General features: G+C 39.3%; 1 long non-coding RNA gene across 1 annotated transcript; it reads left to right on the top strand.

The window, feature by feature from the left end:
* The first annotated feature begins 9,085 nt into the window (after positions 1 to 9,085).
* Positions 9,086 to 16,049, top strand: LOC144224976 (uncharacterized). Its single transcript, XR_013333186.1, has 3 exons — positions 9,086 to 9,356; positions 14,350 to 14,432; positions 15,893 to 16,049. It is a non-coding gene; the product is annotated as an uncharacterized LOC144224976 (long non-coding RNA).
* The last annotated feature ends 916 nt before the right edge of the window (positions 16,050 to 16,965 follow it).

Below are 16,965 nucleotides of genomic sequence, written 5' to 3'. Positions count from 1 at the left end.
ACTGGAGGGTGTCTCCAGTCTTCTCATTTAGCAGGTAAGAACACTGGGGACTAGTTAAGAGGAAGGATTCTTTACCCAATGTCCATATTATTATATAATAGCCTTCTACTTTAACTTCTGGTGTCTGAAGCGCTTTTGTGTAAACACCTATAAGTAAGACTTCCAAAAATCAATGCTGCTGTTCCAACCATCAGTTATAACAGGAACTGGGATATGTTCAGATAAGCCGGTAGGTGCTTTGCTCAGCAATGGTAGATGGAAGAATGTAGCTCTTCATGACAATCTTTGGAACGTCAAATATGAGATAATGAAGCTATAGGTCTGAGTCATTCAATGTATGGAAGGAATTTCCTGGGGTTCCCTGAGGAGCAAATTGTTCCTTGCTGTGATTCCAGGGTTTTCTCTGAGATAGGGCTTCAAGGGTACCTGGATGGTTCAGTCAGGTAAACACCTGCCTCTTGATTTTGGCTCAGGTCATGATCTCCTGGTTTGTGAGTTCGAGCCCCACATTGGGCTCTGCGCTGATCAGAGCCTGCTTGGGATCCTGACTCCCTCTCTGTCTGTCTGTCTCTGTCTCTCTCAAAAATAAATAAATAAATAAATAAATAAATAAATAAATAAATATTTAAAGAATGATAAAATAAAATGTGGCTTCAAAACTCCCAAACTGTCAAGACCTCTTTGACCTGCCAGGAACGCCTGGTGCCCTGTGGCTCTTAGTTATTCCCTGACAGCCCCTATAGAATGTGGCCAGAGGGAGGTACAGACCATTGTGGTACATGTTAAAAATGAAGATTCCAAGACCTTAGGGGTTCAATCCTGCAGTCTCCATTTTCCCAGACTTCCAGGTGACTCATGCATGTTAAAGTCAAAAAGCACTGTCATTCTAGGGACCATCTGGCAGTTCATTCATTCCAGTGTTCAACATTATACTGAGCAGGTACTCTATGCAGGCCTTGTCCTTGGCACTATAAAGTCAAAAAAGACATTGTTCTTATCCCCCAAGAGCTCAGAATCTGCTAGAGGATAGATGATAGCACATAACAGCAGATGATATAGGACAGTGTGATCATTCATTCATTTCATTTAAACATTCAATAAATAACTATCATGAGCACATCATGTTCCAGGCATAGATTCACATACAGAGAGGCCATATGGTGTGGTGATTAAACCATGGACAGGGCATCTCTGCTGCCAGGGTTCGCATCCTAGCTCCTCTGCTCACTACCAAGTGCTTTGGGCAAGTCACTTAACCTTCATATGTCTCAGTTTCCTCATCTATTAAATGGAGATAATAATGACACCTCTCTCACAGGGTAGTTGTGACAGTTCAATGAGTTAATATATTTAAAGCCTAGAATAGTCCCCTGTACCTGTTAAGTCCTGAGTAGATTTCCACAGGAGGGAAGCTTTGTGAAAGCCAGGATTTTTGTTTGTTTTATCGCTAGCACCTATAGCAGTATCCACCACATTAGTGGTCAATCACTATATATTTGCCAGCAGCATGGTAGACTGAACTGGAATTAGCAGGTTCTTCTCCACTCCCAACACATATATGTTGGGTAATATATAAACAGACATTAAAAAATACATATCTGGCCTCAAAAGAAAGATAAATCTCCAGGTACTAAAAAATCAAAGAAAGAAATCACAGAAATTTAAGAAGAAGCTGGCAAATTAGAAGTCTCAAAAATGGTCAATTCTTTTCATGATGGTGGTGGTGATGGGGTTGGGGACGATGAGGGAGGTGAAGATGAGGGCTGAATGAAGATTAATCTCAAGAATTATAGGGTACTTGTATTGCATTACATGGCAGTCTTTCTAGAGAAACTCTTTGGGAAGTCGTTTCCTCCCCTACTTTTTGCCTGTGACACCCACATACTTAGCAAATAGACTGCAACCTCCACGAAGGTGGAACTGTTTACCTGGCTCATTTCTTTGTCTCAGTTGTTTGGGTTCATCATGTGGTCACTGTACTTCATAAGCTGAACTAGGTGTAGAAAGTTCCCTAGGGCACTTTCTTCTGTTCTGAAGCAACCACACACAGACATAGACTCACTCACCAATGTTTAGGAGAGATGCAACATGTCAATAACATCAAACTCTCACGAAGTGTTTCATTTCACTGCTCACCATAGCTACTAAGGTTGCCCATCCTACGGACCAGTTTTTTGTATTAAAATTTTTTTTAATGTTTATTTGAGAGAGAGAGAGAGAAAATGAGTGGAGGAGGAGCAGAGAGAAAGGGAGACACAGAAGCCAAAGCATGCTGCAGATCCCGAGCTGGCTGCACAGAGCCTAATGTGGGGTCCAAACTCACAAACCACGAGATCATGACCTGAGCTGAAGTTGAATGCTTAACTGACTGAGCCACCCAGGTGTCCCCATCCTACTGATCACTTTAAGGAAATAATTCAAACTTTCATGAGTATGTTAGAAAGGGATAGGAGCTTGTCATCATCTGCTCTAACTCTAACTGCTTGGGTACCAATGATAAGACATTATTGGAATAAATAAGAATATGGTGACTGCTAACCTAGATTTCCACACAGCTCCTTTAGATAACTACCAAAATACAAATTGGACCTGCTGAAACTGACATAGCACATTGGAATCGAAATTTAAAAAATATTCTCAGCGGGAACTAACCAATGCAAAGTGAGTATTTAATTCTTTACATATGCAAAGTGTATAGTGTAAATCCTGGATATACCACTAACTCTGAGACTACTCAGCTGATATTCTAAAACCAAATAGTATATAGGAGAGGGCTGCTCATTAGGAATGAGTGGCCTGTTTTATTAAATTTTAAACCCTTTAATATTATATCCCCCCAAAGCTATCTTTATCTAAAAAATCAAAATTCCTCAACAATTTTTTGGGGCACCTGGGTGGCTCAGCTGATTAGCATCTGACTCTCGATTTCAGCTCAGGTCATGATCTCACGGTTCCTGAGTTTGAGCCCACATCAGGCTTCATGCTGGCAATGCGGAGCCTGCCTGGGATTCTCTCTCTCTCTCTTTCTCTCTGCCCCTCCCCCATGCATATGTGCACATTCTCTCTCTCAAAATAAATAAATAAACTTTGAAAGAGTTTCAAATTTCCTCAACAGTTCTAAGTGTTATGATACATTAAGTAGACTTAATAAATCCTCTATTTTTGACATAGAGAAAGAGGCACACCATTTTTATTACTAGAAAATCAGTTTCTCCTGAACCTACTAAAATACTGAACAAATCTTGAGAGATTCTTCTTTTCAAAAGTGCCCACATATCTCTATCCTTGGCTCTGCCATTGCAAACACCCACCTACTACCTGCCTCTGGTCCCCCAAACACTCATACCTATGCTTGGTCAGCCTCTGAAAGCCAACTTTGCTTCTAGACAATCAGGAATTCCTAGGGGAAAGGCTACTATTAGGAGGTCTCAATCCTCCCTCCCACCATCAGAGATGGCAAAGAACACTGAATGAGTCTATAGGGTCCAGCTACCCAGGTTTGCCTCCTGGTTGTAGACCGTGTGAGCACTCCATAAACATCTGGCCCTGGGCAAGTCATTCAATTTCTGAGTCTATTGCCTTGTCTATATGACAGTAATAATGCCTTCCTCATCCTGCAGTTGTGAGCTAAAATGCGTGAACACTGTGGGAAGCATGTAGAACAATGTTCAGCACAAAGTAAGTGCCCAATACGCATTAGATATTATTATTATTGTCACTGTGTCCTCTCTAGCCCTAGATGACTCTTTCTTTCTTCACTCTGGCTCAAGTTTGTGTCACCTCACACACAAATTTCTACCAAGATTTGGAGCTGGGGCTATAGACATGCCATAGTAGACCCCTTTCATGAAGGCAATGACATTAAAGTTGGACAATTAAAAAATGTTTTCCTTCCTATTTGAGTGCTTATCAGGAAATTAGAAAAGGAGGAAATTAAGGAATTATACAATCTTAAAACTCTTTGTAGGCCAACCAGGGCCCTCACAACTTTCTCCTGTATGTTCTCAGACAGGTACCTTTAGCTCTTTCTCTCTTCCTGTACATCACATCTTCCCAACCTTATTGTGATGCCTTTTATTCTTCAGAGCTTTTCCTCTAACTCTGTCTTTCCTAAACTTTCTGAGCCCGAAGCCATGCCACGTGCCAGCTGCAGTAACACGAGGGCTTAGCAGAGCAGAGTAACACATCCAACTTTTCCTTGAGCTTTCTATTCCTAAGAATACGATTAACTTTAAAGAAGCCACACAAGACTTTAGTTAGGCAAAAATAAAATGAAATGGTTTATTCGACCCAAACTCCTTTTTATTTGTGCCATTTCTGTCAGAGTCACACATAAATTTTAATTATACTAAAAGAAGAATTATGGAATAACTGTCAGGGCACAGACTGAAATTGACAGGGCTGCTGCAGGTTATGAATGTTGTTCTCTGCACAAAGGCAGCCGGCTGAGGGGTTAGTGGGGCCTGAAACCCAGCCTCTGACTCAGAAAGCTGTGCTTCCTGGGGCAAGGTGGGATTTACTCAGAAGAGATCGCTTTTTCTGTCTCATACAAAGACACCATATGGCCTAGTGGCAGCTACATGCAGGGGGCTTAAATAAATAAGTGAATATATTGAGGATAATGGGACCCAGATTTCTCATTGTCAAGGGAGTTTCGAGCATGGAAAGGGTGCTGGGCTGGAACTGGAGGTGTCAGTGTAAACTCGTGGTTTTTAACATAGGCAGATACAATTTATGTGGAATGTATACTGGATAATATTGCCTACCTCTTTCTACCAAGAAGGCTTAGAATCTATGATATACCTGTAGCAATGATCACACCTTGTAACTCAGATCTTGGTGTATTAAATATCCTTTTCCATTAAAAGGAACAAAAATCCACTGGAAAGATGGAGGATTCCAGGGCTGAGACAATGAAAATATAAGATGAACCAGGTACATCTTGTGGTTCTTGAAAGTAAAGAAGTGCTCTAAAATGTTGAGAACATGTCTAAATTACGTAAGGGCATCTTGAAAGGATTCCCTCCTTCCATCTGTCTCTGGTCTCCCAAACACCCATACCTATGCTCGCCCAAATCAGGGAAAATCTGAGCATCAAAATAAGCAATGACAATCATAGACTATAACTCATTAAATAAAATTTTAATTCTGTAAATCCATAATGATGCAAAAAGAATAAATGAATTTAAAAGGTGGGATAGAGGGAAAAAAGCTACACCTTAAAATAGAATACCAGCTAATAAATATACAACAAATGGTAACATCAGAGAGTTGTTATTTAGCAATGGTCACAACCATTGATTCAGGCAAAGTCAATGAATGCTAAAATTAATCAGTAAAAGTTTGATGGGAAACGGGATATTTATATCCCAATGCATCATCCCCAAAATGCTTATTAATAAATACAAAATACTTATTCATTGCTAAGTACAAAATAGTTATTAACCTTAGACTGGATAACCTCCCATGACACCATCTTAACCAAATGACAGCACAAAATGCACACCATGCACCACTGGACACGATGCACTGAAAAGAGCACATAATCACTTCTGTGGTTTTCCTGACAAACATACGTAAACTGAATCTGATTGTTAGGAAACATCAGACAAACCCAAAAGGAGAGACTTTGTAGAGAGTTAAGGGATTACACTCTTCAAAAATATCAATGTCATGGAAGGTAAGGCAAAAAGTAAAGAACTCCTCCAGACTAAAGTGGCACAGTGAGTAAATGCAACACGTGATCCTGGATTGTACCCTGGATCCTAAAAGACATTATCGGGACGATTAGAAAATTGCTGGTGGAGTTGACAGATTTTGATATTGTTTTGTGGGTATGTAGGAGAGTTTTGTTTGTTTTTTATGAAATATACACTGAAATATTAAAGAGTATTGAGGGATCCTGTCTACAATTTACTCTCAAATTGTCCAGGAAAAAAGTATAGATTAATAGAGACAGATAAAAGTGGTAAAATATGAACAATTGGGGAATCTGGGTGAGGGTATATGGGATCTGTTTGCACTGTTGTTGGAAATATCCACATTTGGGTTCCCTGGGTGGCTCAGTCAGTTAAGTATCTGGCTCTTGACTTTGGTTCAGGTCATGATCTCCTGGTTTGTGGGTTCAAGTTCCACATTGGTCTCTGCACTGGCAGTGTGAAGCTTGCTTGGGATTCTCTCTGTCTCCCTCTCTCTCTGCCCTCCCATGCTCATGTGCTCTGTCTCTCTCTATCAAAATAAATAAATAAACTTTAAAAATGAGAAAATATCCATAAGTTTGAAAATCAATTTAAAAAGGTATTTTTCCTAAAAAATGAAGATAGTGGAAAGATTTTTAGACCAAAAGGACCCTGGAGGAATTAATCCCATATAAGCCCACACTGAAAGATATTAAATGAAGTTCCTTAGACAGAAGGAACATGGTTCCTCCAAAACACTGAAATATGAAAAGGAATGAATAACAATGGAAAAAGTAAAAATGTGGGTAAATGTACATGAATATTGAGTGTAACAATGATACTACATTGTGTGGTCTAAAAGATGTATAGAATAACACAAAATGGGTGGTGGTNATATATATTAAAGACATATATATATATATATATATTTTCTCCTACAAGTGAATAGAGAGGGAAAATGGAATAGTAACAATAAAAGAACTTTATTAATCCAAAAGGGAAGAAAGAAGCAAAAAAAGGGGGGGCGGACAAAAAAATTTAAATTATAAGCACACTAAAGTATATAAATATATCATTTACATAAATACTAAATAGTCCCATTAAAAGACAAAGATTGTCAAGCTGAATAAAAACAAAATATAAAACCTAATCAGAGGTGCTTATAAGAGTCTTAAATATAGGGACATGAAAAGATTCAAAATAAAAGGATAGAAAAGATATACATATAAACACTAACCAAAAGAAAGTTGATAGAGCCATACAACATCAGACAAAGTAAAATTTAAGATAAAAACCATTGCCAGAAACAGAGATACTTTTGATAATAATAAAAGGTTCAATTCACCAGGAAGATAGAACAGTTTCTAAATTTGTATTCCTCCAATAACAGTTTCAAAATACAGGAAGCAAAAATTTTACACAACAAAATGAAATAGTTAAATGTGCATCATTTAAAAAAATTTAGCATACTTCTCACAAAAACAAATAGACTAGACAGGAAAATATCAGTAAGAACAAAGAAGATTCAAATAACACAGTTAAAAATTTAACCTAATTGACATACGTAGATCATCGCAGATGAAGAGCAAATACATGTTCTTTTCAAGTGTACGAAAAGTAGTTATTAAATCTGACATACGTTAGATCATAAAGCGAGCCTTAACAATCTCAAAAAATTGATGGGCGCCTGGGTGGCTCAGTCGGTTAAGCGTCCGACTTTCGCTTAGGTCATGATCTCGCGGTTCGTGGGTTCGAGCCCGCGTCAGGCTCTGTGCTGACTGCCAGCTCAGAGCCTGGAGCCTATTTCAGAGTCTGTGTCTCCCTCTCTCTCTGACCCTCCCCTGCTCACGCTGTCTCTCTCTCTCTCTCTCTCCTAGAAATAAATAAAAAATATTTAAAAAAAAAAACAATCTCAAAAAATTGAAATCATTGAAAGTGTTTTCTGACTACAGTGGAATTAAGTTAGATATCAGTCACAAAAAGATGACTCAAAAATTCCCATGTTTGGAATTTAAACATAAAATTCTAACTACCTTCTAAAAGAGATCTGCCTCTACAGATCAGCCCCTACCTCCTGGCCACCTTCCCCAACACTGCCATGCCCTTTGGCTGTCCTAAAAGCAGGTCTGGTCCTCTCACTGCCTGGCCCCTTCAATGGTGGCTTCCTCATGCTGTAACTCCAGACCTGGGCCTGCTTTCACATCCTGGAAGCATTCTGTGGAACTTCTCCCTCTCTACTCTGCACAGTAATCTGGCCACAGGTCTGCCTCCTTTCTCAGCCTTCAGAAAACCTGTATTTTAGCCACCTGAGACCAAGTACCATGCCCTCAGTGCACTATGTTCTATGACATATGCTCTTCCTGCTGCCTTACATGCCTCATTTCCTCTTCCCCACCCAACCACCTTTTACCTGCCTCACCTGCCTGTGGAACTCCAACTCATCTGTCAGTGCCCCACTCAAACTTCATCTTCTCTCTCTCTGAGCCCCAGTCAGAATTAAATATGGTTTAGGAGGCTATACCTCTACTCTAACACCAATCTTATTTTACTCTGGCAGACGTGTTTGTCTCACCTACAGATCAAGAGCTCCAGGAAGATGGAGACCTTGTCCTGTTCAGTTTTATATACCTGGAGACTGACTCCATGAAGTAAAAGTAGGAACTTCATCATGAAAGGAATGAACCCGGTAGGCATTGATAAATTGTCTTTTGATAAATGAATAAATGTTTTAGAGATAACTTCTACTTATCACACACCCAGACACCAATACTGTTATCTCTGCCATCATCAACATATGGGTTTATGTTGATTTACTGATTCACTCATTTAGTGAATCCCTAAGATTGCAGTGGGCTAGATGCTGGAGATACGGAGGCAGAAAGGATATAGACCCTGCCTGCATGGAGCTCAGATTCTCCTAGAATTAACTGTAAAACAATGTAAAAGTGCATTAATAGACACATGTTCAGGGTTAATGCATGTCAAAGAAACCTATTCTTCTTTCAAAACAACATGAAGTCCACATGCTTGTGATATATCTTATTTACTGGCTGGTAACACTGGAGAAATTTGAAAATGGTTCCATCACCAGCCATTTCAGTCCCTGAGTGACTTTGGTTGACACCAAGATCATCAGGCAAGGTTTGAAATAATACTTATTTAAAGCTGAAAATGTGAATGAGTTTCCACCTGAAAGAAATGATGAACCCTTTTCCAAAAACAGAGATAATTGTTAGCAATTTCAGAAGGTGAACTAGTAAAAGATTCATTCTCATATCGTTCTCATCTGTCTGATAGAGATGGAAGGTTTATACGGGCTTGACTAGTCCCCATGGCAACAGCCTTTCTCCTGGGTTACCATAGGAATTGTGAAGGCCTTTATAAACCTCCATTAGCAGAGCCTGGGCCGGCAGCCGGCAGAAACGTCTGCTGAGGAAGACACTGCAAAGTGTCAGCAAGGGCGTCTGGGAATTAATTTTACCCTAGAGTAGCTGTGCAGGTCTGTTGAGCCCCCACCTCTACAGCTATGAACACCAGCTAACACTAGAATCAGCCTGATGCCTTGAACACCTCATACGAAGGGGTTTTCAAAATCTAGCCAGAAACATATGACCAGATTTGAAAAGATTTTGAGACGAGGAAGGACTCTATTCTGACAAAGCCTCACACAGGAGAGAGGTAAATTCACTTTTTTTTTTTTTCCAGGACAGGGCATTAGAGCCATATTAATAATTAATATAGTGGTGGATGGTGGGGATGGTTATTCAACAAGGTGAATGTTCTTAATACCACTGAACTGTAACTTACAAAATTATTAAGCTGTTAAATTTTGTTACATGTATTTTAGCACATTACAAAGAATTTTTAAAAACCTAATAGTTGTAATTATGATACTACCGTTACTGAGCACCTACTATATCCCAGGCACTAATGCTAGATACTACACATGTTCTATGTCCTATCATCTCCCAAGCCTAGGGGTAGCTATCCCTACTTTAAAGATGATTACTATTCCTACACTGAAGATGAGAAAGCAGAGGTTTTGAGTAATAGAGTTGCTCAAGGGTACACAGTTAGTATGTTGTAGTGAGCATTGTCAAGCCCAGGTTTCTCTGACTCTAGAATCCTGACCCTGAACCATACAAATTCAGTGTTGATGCCACACTCTGTGTCAGCTCTCAGATATGATTAAGACAGCCTCTTCTGAATTGACAAATTAAGACTCTTGTGGAATTCTGTTTAAATTTTGTTGTTCTCTTTTTTAAGACGTAATGGGTAATCTTTTAGGCTGTGATTATAAGAAGGCTTTCATTTTTATTCTAACCTTTGTATTATTTTACAACAATCACCTACTTTCAGAAAATACAAAGATACTTCCATTTTTTTAAAAGTTGTGTTGTATAAAGATGAATAAGTCCTGGCACTTTCAAATAGCAATCTGTATTTAAAGGAAAAAAATCACCACTAACATTTACAGGACAGTTGCATATAGGGGGAAATTACTTAAGAAGTAAGCTGGAGAATGGCGGCTCATTTTTAGGCACTGGAAAGCTCTTTCTCATCAGGGCAGAGAAAATGACCGTATTTTGTACCAAAACAAAAGTGGAATGCATGTGGTTATAACCTCTTTGGGCTTTGGTCAAGCTGTATGGAAGAAGTATGAAAAAAGAGAACTCTGGAGAGAAAGAATTCTAAAACCCTAGGGAATTTCTTCAGTAGCAAGAAGGAAAGCAGCAATAGGAATTGGTTCTTTAAAAATAAGCCTTTGGGGCATGCCAGCCGAGAGGGGGCACGCCCTCCTTCAGGGTTTCTTCCACAGGCCACTTAAGGCTGTGAAGAACACTAACTGGGATTTTTCTACCAAGAGGCAAAAACCTGGGTCCCAGCCCCTGAAACTCTAAATGCTCAAGCAGGTAAACGGGAGAAGGAATTACATTTTTTTCCCCTTTGAAGACATAAGTGGAAAAGAGGATACTAATTAGCAAGCAATGAAAATATACCAGATTGCATCTACTTTTCTTTATTATTTTGCTTTTGAAGTACACTTTTAAATATCTGGTAGTGCTTCTCTTCAGCTGCTTTAATAAGTTTTTGTTTTAAAAAGTCAAATTGAGGGGAAATGGAGAGTTCTTGTTTAGTGGGTACAGAGTTTCGGTTTTGAAAGATGAAAAGATCTGGGGATCTGTTGCACAACAATGTAAGTGAACTTAATGTTACTGAACTATACACTTAAAAATGGTTAAGATGACACATTTCATGTTATGTGTTTTTAGCCAGAATTTTTTTTTAAAGGGTAAAACTGATGACATCCGTCTTAGTCAGCTCGGACTGCTATAACAAAATACCACAGACTGGGGGGACTTAAGCAACAGACATTTATTTCTCACAGTTATGGAAGCTGAGAAGTCTAAGATTAAGGGGCATAAGATTACCTTTCTGGTAAAATCCCTCTTCCTGGCTTGCAGATGACCACCTTCTTGCAGTGTCCTCCAAAGGCAAATAGAGTAAGCTCTAGTCTTTTCTTCTTATAAAGATACTAATCCCATCATGGGGGCCACCCTCTTGAACTCATCTAATTACTCTCATAGTAGGAATCAAGGAATAGATAGAAACCCTTTCCCCATTAAAAGACAAAAATCTAGAACTCTGTTCACTTTACCCTCACATTGCGCTCACTTCTAGTCCTGCTTTTGCATTTACTCACCCTCTGACCTCTTGCCCTGCCTTTGTCCATCATGGTGACGATGGGCATGGCTTCTCTGACCTTGAGCCTTAAGTCTTCTCCTGGGTCTTCATGCTGAACTTGCCCCCAAATTAGATCTACTCCTGACCAGGCCTCTGAATCCTGAATCCTGAGATCACCATGAGAGCCCATCCCAGCCTACTTCAAAAGTGGGATGCATCAAACAAAGCCAAAGGTATTATCAAGACATTGGGCAAAGAATTACAAAACAATAAGCTACATTTTATCAGGAATAAATTTAAAGCTCTGCTCTTTTAGTAATTAAATCAATTGTTTCAATCTAGGATTTAAGACATAGCTTGATATCAATTCGTATGATACAGACATTCAACTTTTATTGACCATTACTGACAAATCCAATATTAGTCAACAGTCTAATAAGGTCACTAAGATTACTAGGATGATGTTTAGCCACATCAGAAAGTTGGCAAACTTGTTTAGTGAAGGGACAGGTAGTAAATATTTTAGAATTTGCAGGCCATATGGTCTCTGTTGCAATTACTCAACTCTGTCCCTATCTCTCAAAATCAGCCAGAGACAAAGTGCAGAAGAATGGATGTGGCTACGTGCCAACAAAACTTTAGTCATACACACTGGGCCAGTTTGCTGACCCCTGGGCTACAAAATGCACAGCCAAGATCAAAGAGTTCATATTCTCACTGCACCGTGCAGCAGTCAAGCCATAAGCTAATTCTTGCTTATTTCTGGGCTCTTAAAGTGTAGCTGGTCAGAGACAAGAAAACAGAGATTTTCCTGTTGGTCAATAATGGTTTATTAATCTATCAACCTATTGTCAGTATTGGTTTATTCATCCATCGACTTTGAACATAGTTTTTCAATTCAGCTAAGAATCTACCTAGAAGTACTCATATTCCATTTGTACTTCTCCATCTGGTCCCCCAGGAGAACATGGTTATCCTTGTCAGAGTCTTGCTGAAATCACACCACCAAGTCTGTCACAGAATCCAAGATCTGAGAGAGGTTAGAGTCTGGCATATTGGTATTGGTCCTAGTGAACCTGCGTAGCTCCCAAGGATTATCAGTCCTTTAAAATGCTTTCCAGGTGATCATTTAATAGACTATCCTAGCTGCTGAGCTACAAAATGGCAAATCTATGGGCAGAAGTCAAACCCTGGTGGCCTACTGGCCCTATCCATCTACAAACCTATTTAATTCAGTGTGTACAATATTTTAAGAAAAATTAAATTGTGATCCCCATTTGAAAATTTGAAAATTTAACTTTAAAATGGTGAAGATCCAACCATTCTGGGCATGGCTACAACCAGAGCTGGAGCTTTGTAACAGCTGCCCTTTTAAGAAGGAGCCTGCCTTTTCCAGCTCACTGGGGTCTCTATCCGCCCTACTTGACTCTTTAGTTATTTTCTGGTCTCCGTAAAACACTTAAGTTTACAATCCTTCTACATAACCCACTTTTTCCCCTTTTAGAAAATCATGACTATTCTTAGCTGATTCTAGTCTTCTGACACATCCCCCATTTTTCACTGCTCCTCTGAGATAACCAGAAGTGGCCCAGTAATCTCATTTGCAAGGTCTCACAGTTCCCTAGAATACAATGTTCCTGGGCAGGAGGCTGGGAGCTTTGGGCTCACTCACAGTCTCTTCACCAGTCTGGGCTTCACTGATCTTTTTTATGCCCTCCCACCCCCCTGCCCATATTGTTCTACCCTTTCCATTCATAAGGTCATTCTCCTTGGCAGAGCAAATGAAGGCCAAGTGTTTTGGGACAGTCTTGAAAGCATTTACCCAAGACATTTGCTTTTGCCTTGTTCACTCTTCAACTTGCTCCAAATAGCATTCTGTGCCTTTTATGATGTCCTGAACATTGTTCACAAGTCAGGATTTATCCTGAGCTTTTGCTTTTCTGACGTCATTTGCACAAATCTTCACCATCCTTTATTTTCATTCTTTGGTTTCCGGTAATGTCCTTTGAAGAGTTGAGCTCACACAGAGCTCCCTGAGAAGCCAAAGGATTCCTTCTATTTAGAAACCACCTCTGTTTCTTTGTCATCAGAATTGAATGCAATTTCATAGACAGAATATCCAAATGGGGACCTTCCCAGCCCCTATTGAGACATCTACCACTTCAGAATTTCAAACTGGCTGAATCTTTTCTCTGGGTTTCTTTTCTCCCCCTGGCTCACACAAGCTCTTTATCTCAAGCTTCCTCTCCTTTCTATTACAATTAAGTACAGGCAACGATCTCATCACTTCATCTACCTGCTGGGAGAAAAAAAATTGTGTGTCAAGGAAGGATTTATTAGAAGCTGTGCAGAATCTGAAGTTTGCTTAGGTATGACACCTTCTGGTTTCCAGCTTTATTTGAATTTGGGGGGAGTTCAGAAGCCTCCTGGGAAAAGAACTCGGATATATACGGCATAGGAGAGGAAATGATAAGGTAGGGGCATTCAACAGAAAGTAAATTGCAATAGGACTTGCAGAATCCCCTGGACATAAATTACATCCAAAGATGAAGGGTTCTGCATGACTAGTTAGACTCAGAGACAAAGCCTGAGAGTCTATGGGGAGAGAGGTTGCAAGAACCATGATGGAGAGCTTTTGTTTGAACCCATTCTGACTCCTCCATCCACAAAGACATGTGTGCTCCCTGGAAAGAAGGGAGCAGCGAGTGAACTAAGAGAGCTTTCCACCAAAATTGGTTGTGGGCTCTTCTAAGAGACTGAGACATGAAGGAGGGAAAGGGCCAGCCAGCCAGAGTAGCAGTGGGTATTAAGTGATGGTATAGAAGTGAGCTGGGGACAATCAAGATACAACATGTAGACACCTTGCTTCCTTACCAGATTTGTAGTCTGAGTCAGGGATTCATTCTTTTCATTCTGGCTGATGATCTTCAGAATGCCCTTATGTCAATAATAACTTCTCTTCTTTTATATTTTTGCCTTTCTCAAGATTTGACTCACAGCTGAATGCATCGCCATTCAAGGATTTGTCTTGTGATGTGTAGCACTACCATACCTGCTTTTGCTAACAAGGTGAACACCTCCATTACCATATTTGAGATCCTCCCATCAAGTCTCTGAGACTCCTAAAGCTGTACCTCCCTTCTTATGTTAAAATATCAACATTATTCTATTTCGCAGTACTAGTAAGTCTTTCCAACCCTTTGCCTAGTTTTCACCTTCCATGACCCGAGATTCTCCCTGCCCCCACCCCCAATCTTGTGCTTTTGGATAACTAGTAGCCAGCTCCACAACTTTTTTCTGAACAGTCACTGAGGACACCATGATCTTGCCAGTCCTCATGTGATTACAGTTACTACTAATGATGATGCTAAGTACCACTTATTGGGTAGTTACTATGAGCTGTTCACATCTATTATCCCTTACTGTTGCAAGGGATATCTTTATTTCCAGTTTATAGATGAAAAACTGAGACTCAGTTACAGAAATAACTTGCTCAAAGTTCCAAAGCTAGTAAGCAGATGGGCTGGTCTAACAGGGTCTAGATGACATCCTCAAAAGAGATGACTGAAGAAAATTGAATGAAGGGAACACTAAAAGGTATACAGAGTTACAGAAAACCTGCAAGAAGTATAAAGGAGCCCATTAATAGAAACAGCAGAAAGCTTTTACTATCCTTGAGCATGAAGGGGCAAGAAAAGCCAGTAGTTACTTAAATCTGGAGATAAAGCTGTAGGAAAGGGCCAACTGTCAGGAGCAGCCATGGCCAAACTGCAACCCAACTGAGAGGGAGCTGGAAAAACAAATATCCTGACCTCACTTCTCATCTCTGATTACCTGCCTATACCTCCTATTGGCTAAACCCAACAGGAGGCAAGAGAGCAAATCTTAGGTCAGCAACTCAGCACACAGAGCAAGGAGGAGAATGGTGGAAACTGAGTCTGGAGGAAAATGGAGAACATCCCTCAGAAATGAGATTTGAACCCTGGTTTGTCTAACTCCAAAGTTTTTGTTTTTCTCAAAATTCCAATGTTTTAAATTCCAGACACTTAAATTAGTGTCTTAACTAGGAACTCATAATTTCAGTTTCTAACACCTTGATCTCCAAATCCAAATTCCATTCTTAGACATGTGTCTTAGGCAGTCGTTAACTTCCCAGATAACCTTATTTCTTTCAAGTCATCTTCCAAATAATGACCAAGGAAACATAGGGGAAAGACAGGCCAGTACCCATGCCAGTATTGCAGTGTCCTGTTTAGCATATTAGAGTCCCTGGAGATACTGATAACATTTGCCCACACAAATAATTCATTAAGAGTGGGATATCTTCGCAGATTCTGCTACAGCCCAGACACCTGCTCCAAAAAGTCCGTTCTTTTGGAAGAACTGATTAGATGACTGGCCCAACCCACGGTCCTTAGAAATCCTTTACTCCTTGGTTTTCTCTGACCTTTTTTCTCCCATTCCATCTACCTCTGTCTTAAGAAGGAATACCAAGAGGCATTTATCAACCACTTTCCTATTCTATGTAGTCGAAGAATCTTCCAGTGACTGCTGCTTACTGATTTACTGTATAATCAACATGGCTTCCTTGATGGACAGTATCCTCCATGACTTCCCAAAGATGAGGAAATAGTAATTGCATTGGTCAGTTCCCAAGACAAGAATTGAACCACTTTTTAAAGTAGACAGTATCACTGTTTTCAAAAGGCATGTAAAATTTTTTAAAAAGTCATGTGAAATAAAACATAATTATGTATGCATAAAATCCTAAGAAATCTACATAAAACTAGAACTAATAGGTGAATTTAGCAAAGTCACAGGTTACAAGGTAATTATATAAAATCAACTATAGTTTCACAGACTACCTGTGAAAAATTAGAAAATGAAATCAAAGTGGAGGAGGGCACTTGTGGGGATGAGCACTGGGTGTTATATGGAAACCAACTTGACAATAAACTATTTGTAAAAAAAAAAAAAAAGAAAATGAAATCAAAGAAACAATACCAATTACAGTAACATAAAAAATAAAACATTTAGGAATACATTTAACACATATATGTAAGACCTGTGCACTGAAAACTACAAAATGTTGCTGTAATAAATTGAGAATAACTAAATAAATTGAAAGATATAAAAAAAGAAAGAGATATACATATGTTCATGGATTTCAAGTCTCAATATTGTTAAGATAAATTTATTTATAGATTGAATCTCAATATTGTTAAGATATAAATTTATTTATAGATTCAATGCTATCCCTGTCAAAACCCCAGTTTTTCTTGGTAGAAATATGACACACTGATTCTAAAATATATACGGAATTACAAATGATTGAGGACATCCAAAACAATTTTGAAAAAGAAGCAAAAAGTTGGAAGACTCACCTGACTTCAAGACTTACTATAAAATTACAGTAATCAAGACAGTGTGGTATTGGTATAAGGATAGACAAATGGATCAACAAAACAGATTAGAGAGTTCACACATATATATTTTCAACAAAGGTGACAAAGTTCTTCAATGAGGAAAGGCAGTCTTCAATAAATGTTGCAGGAATCACTGGATATCTGTATGGGAAAAGGTGAACTTCAACCTTACCTCA

Source organism: Crocuta crocuta, unplaced genomic scaffold (genome assembly GCF_008692635.1).
Source record: "Crocuta crocuta isolate KB4526 unplaced genomic scaffold, BGI_CrCroc_1.0 scaffold431, whole genome shotgun sequence".
In the NCBI taxonomy this organism is placed as follows: Eukaryota; Metazoa; Chordata; class Mammalia; order Carnivora; family Hyaenidae; genus Crocuta; species Crocuta crocuta.
The sequence above is the reverse complement of the archived record's forward strand: the minus strand, read 5'-3'. Positions and strand labels throughout refer to the sequence as shown.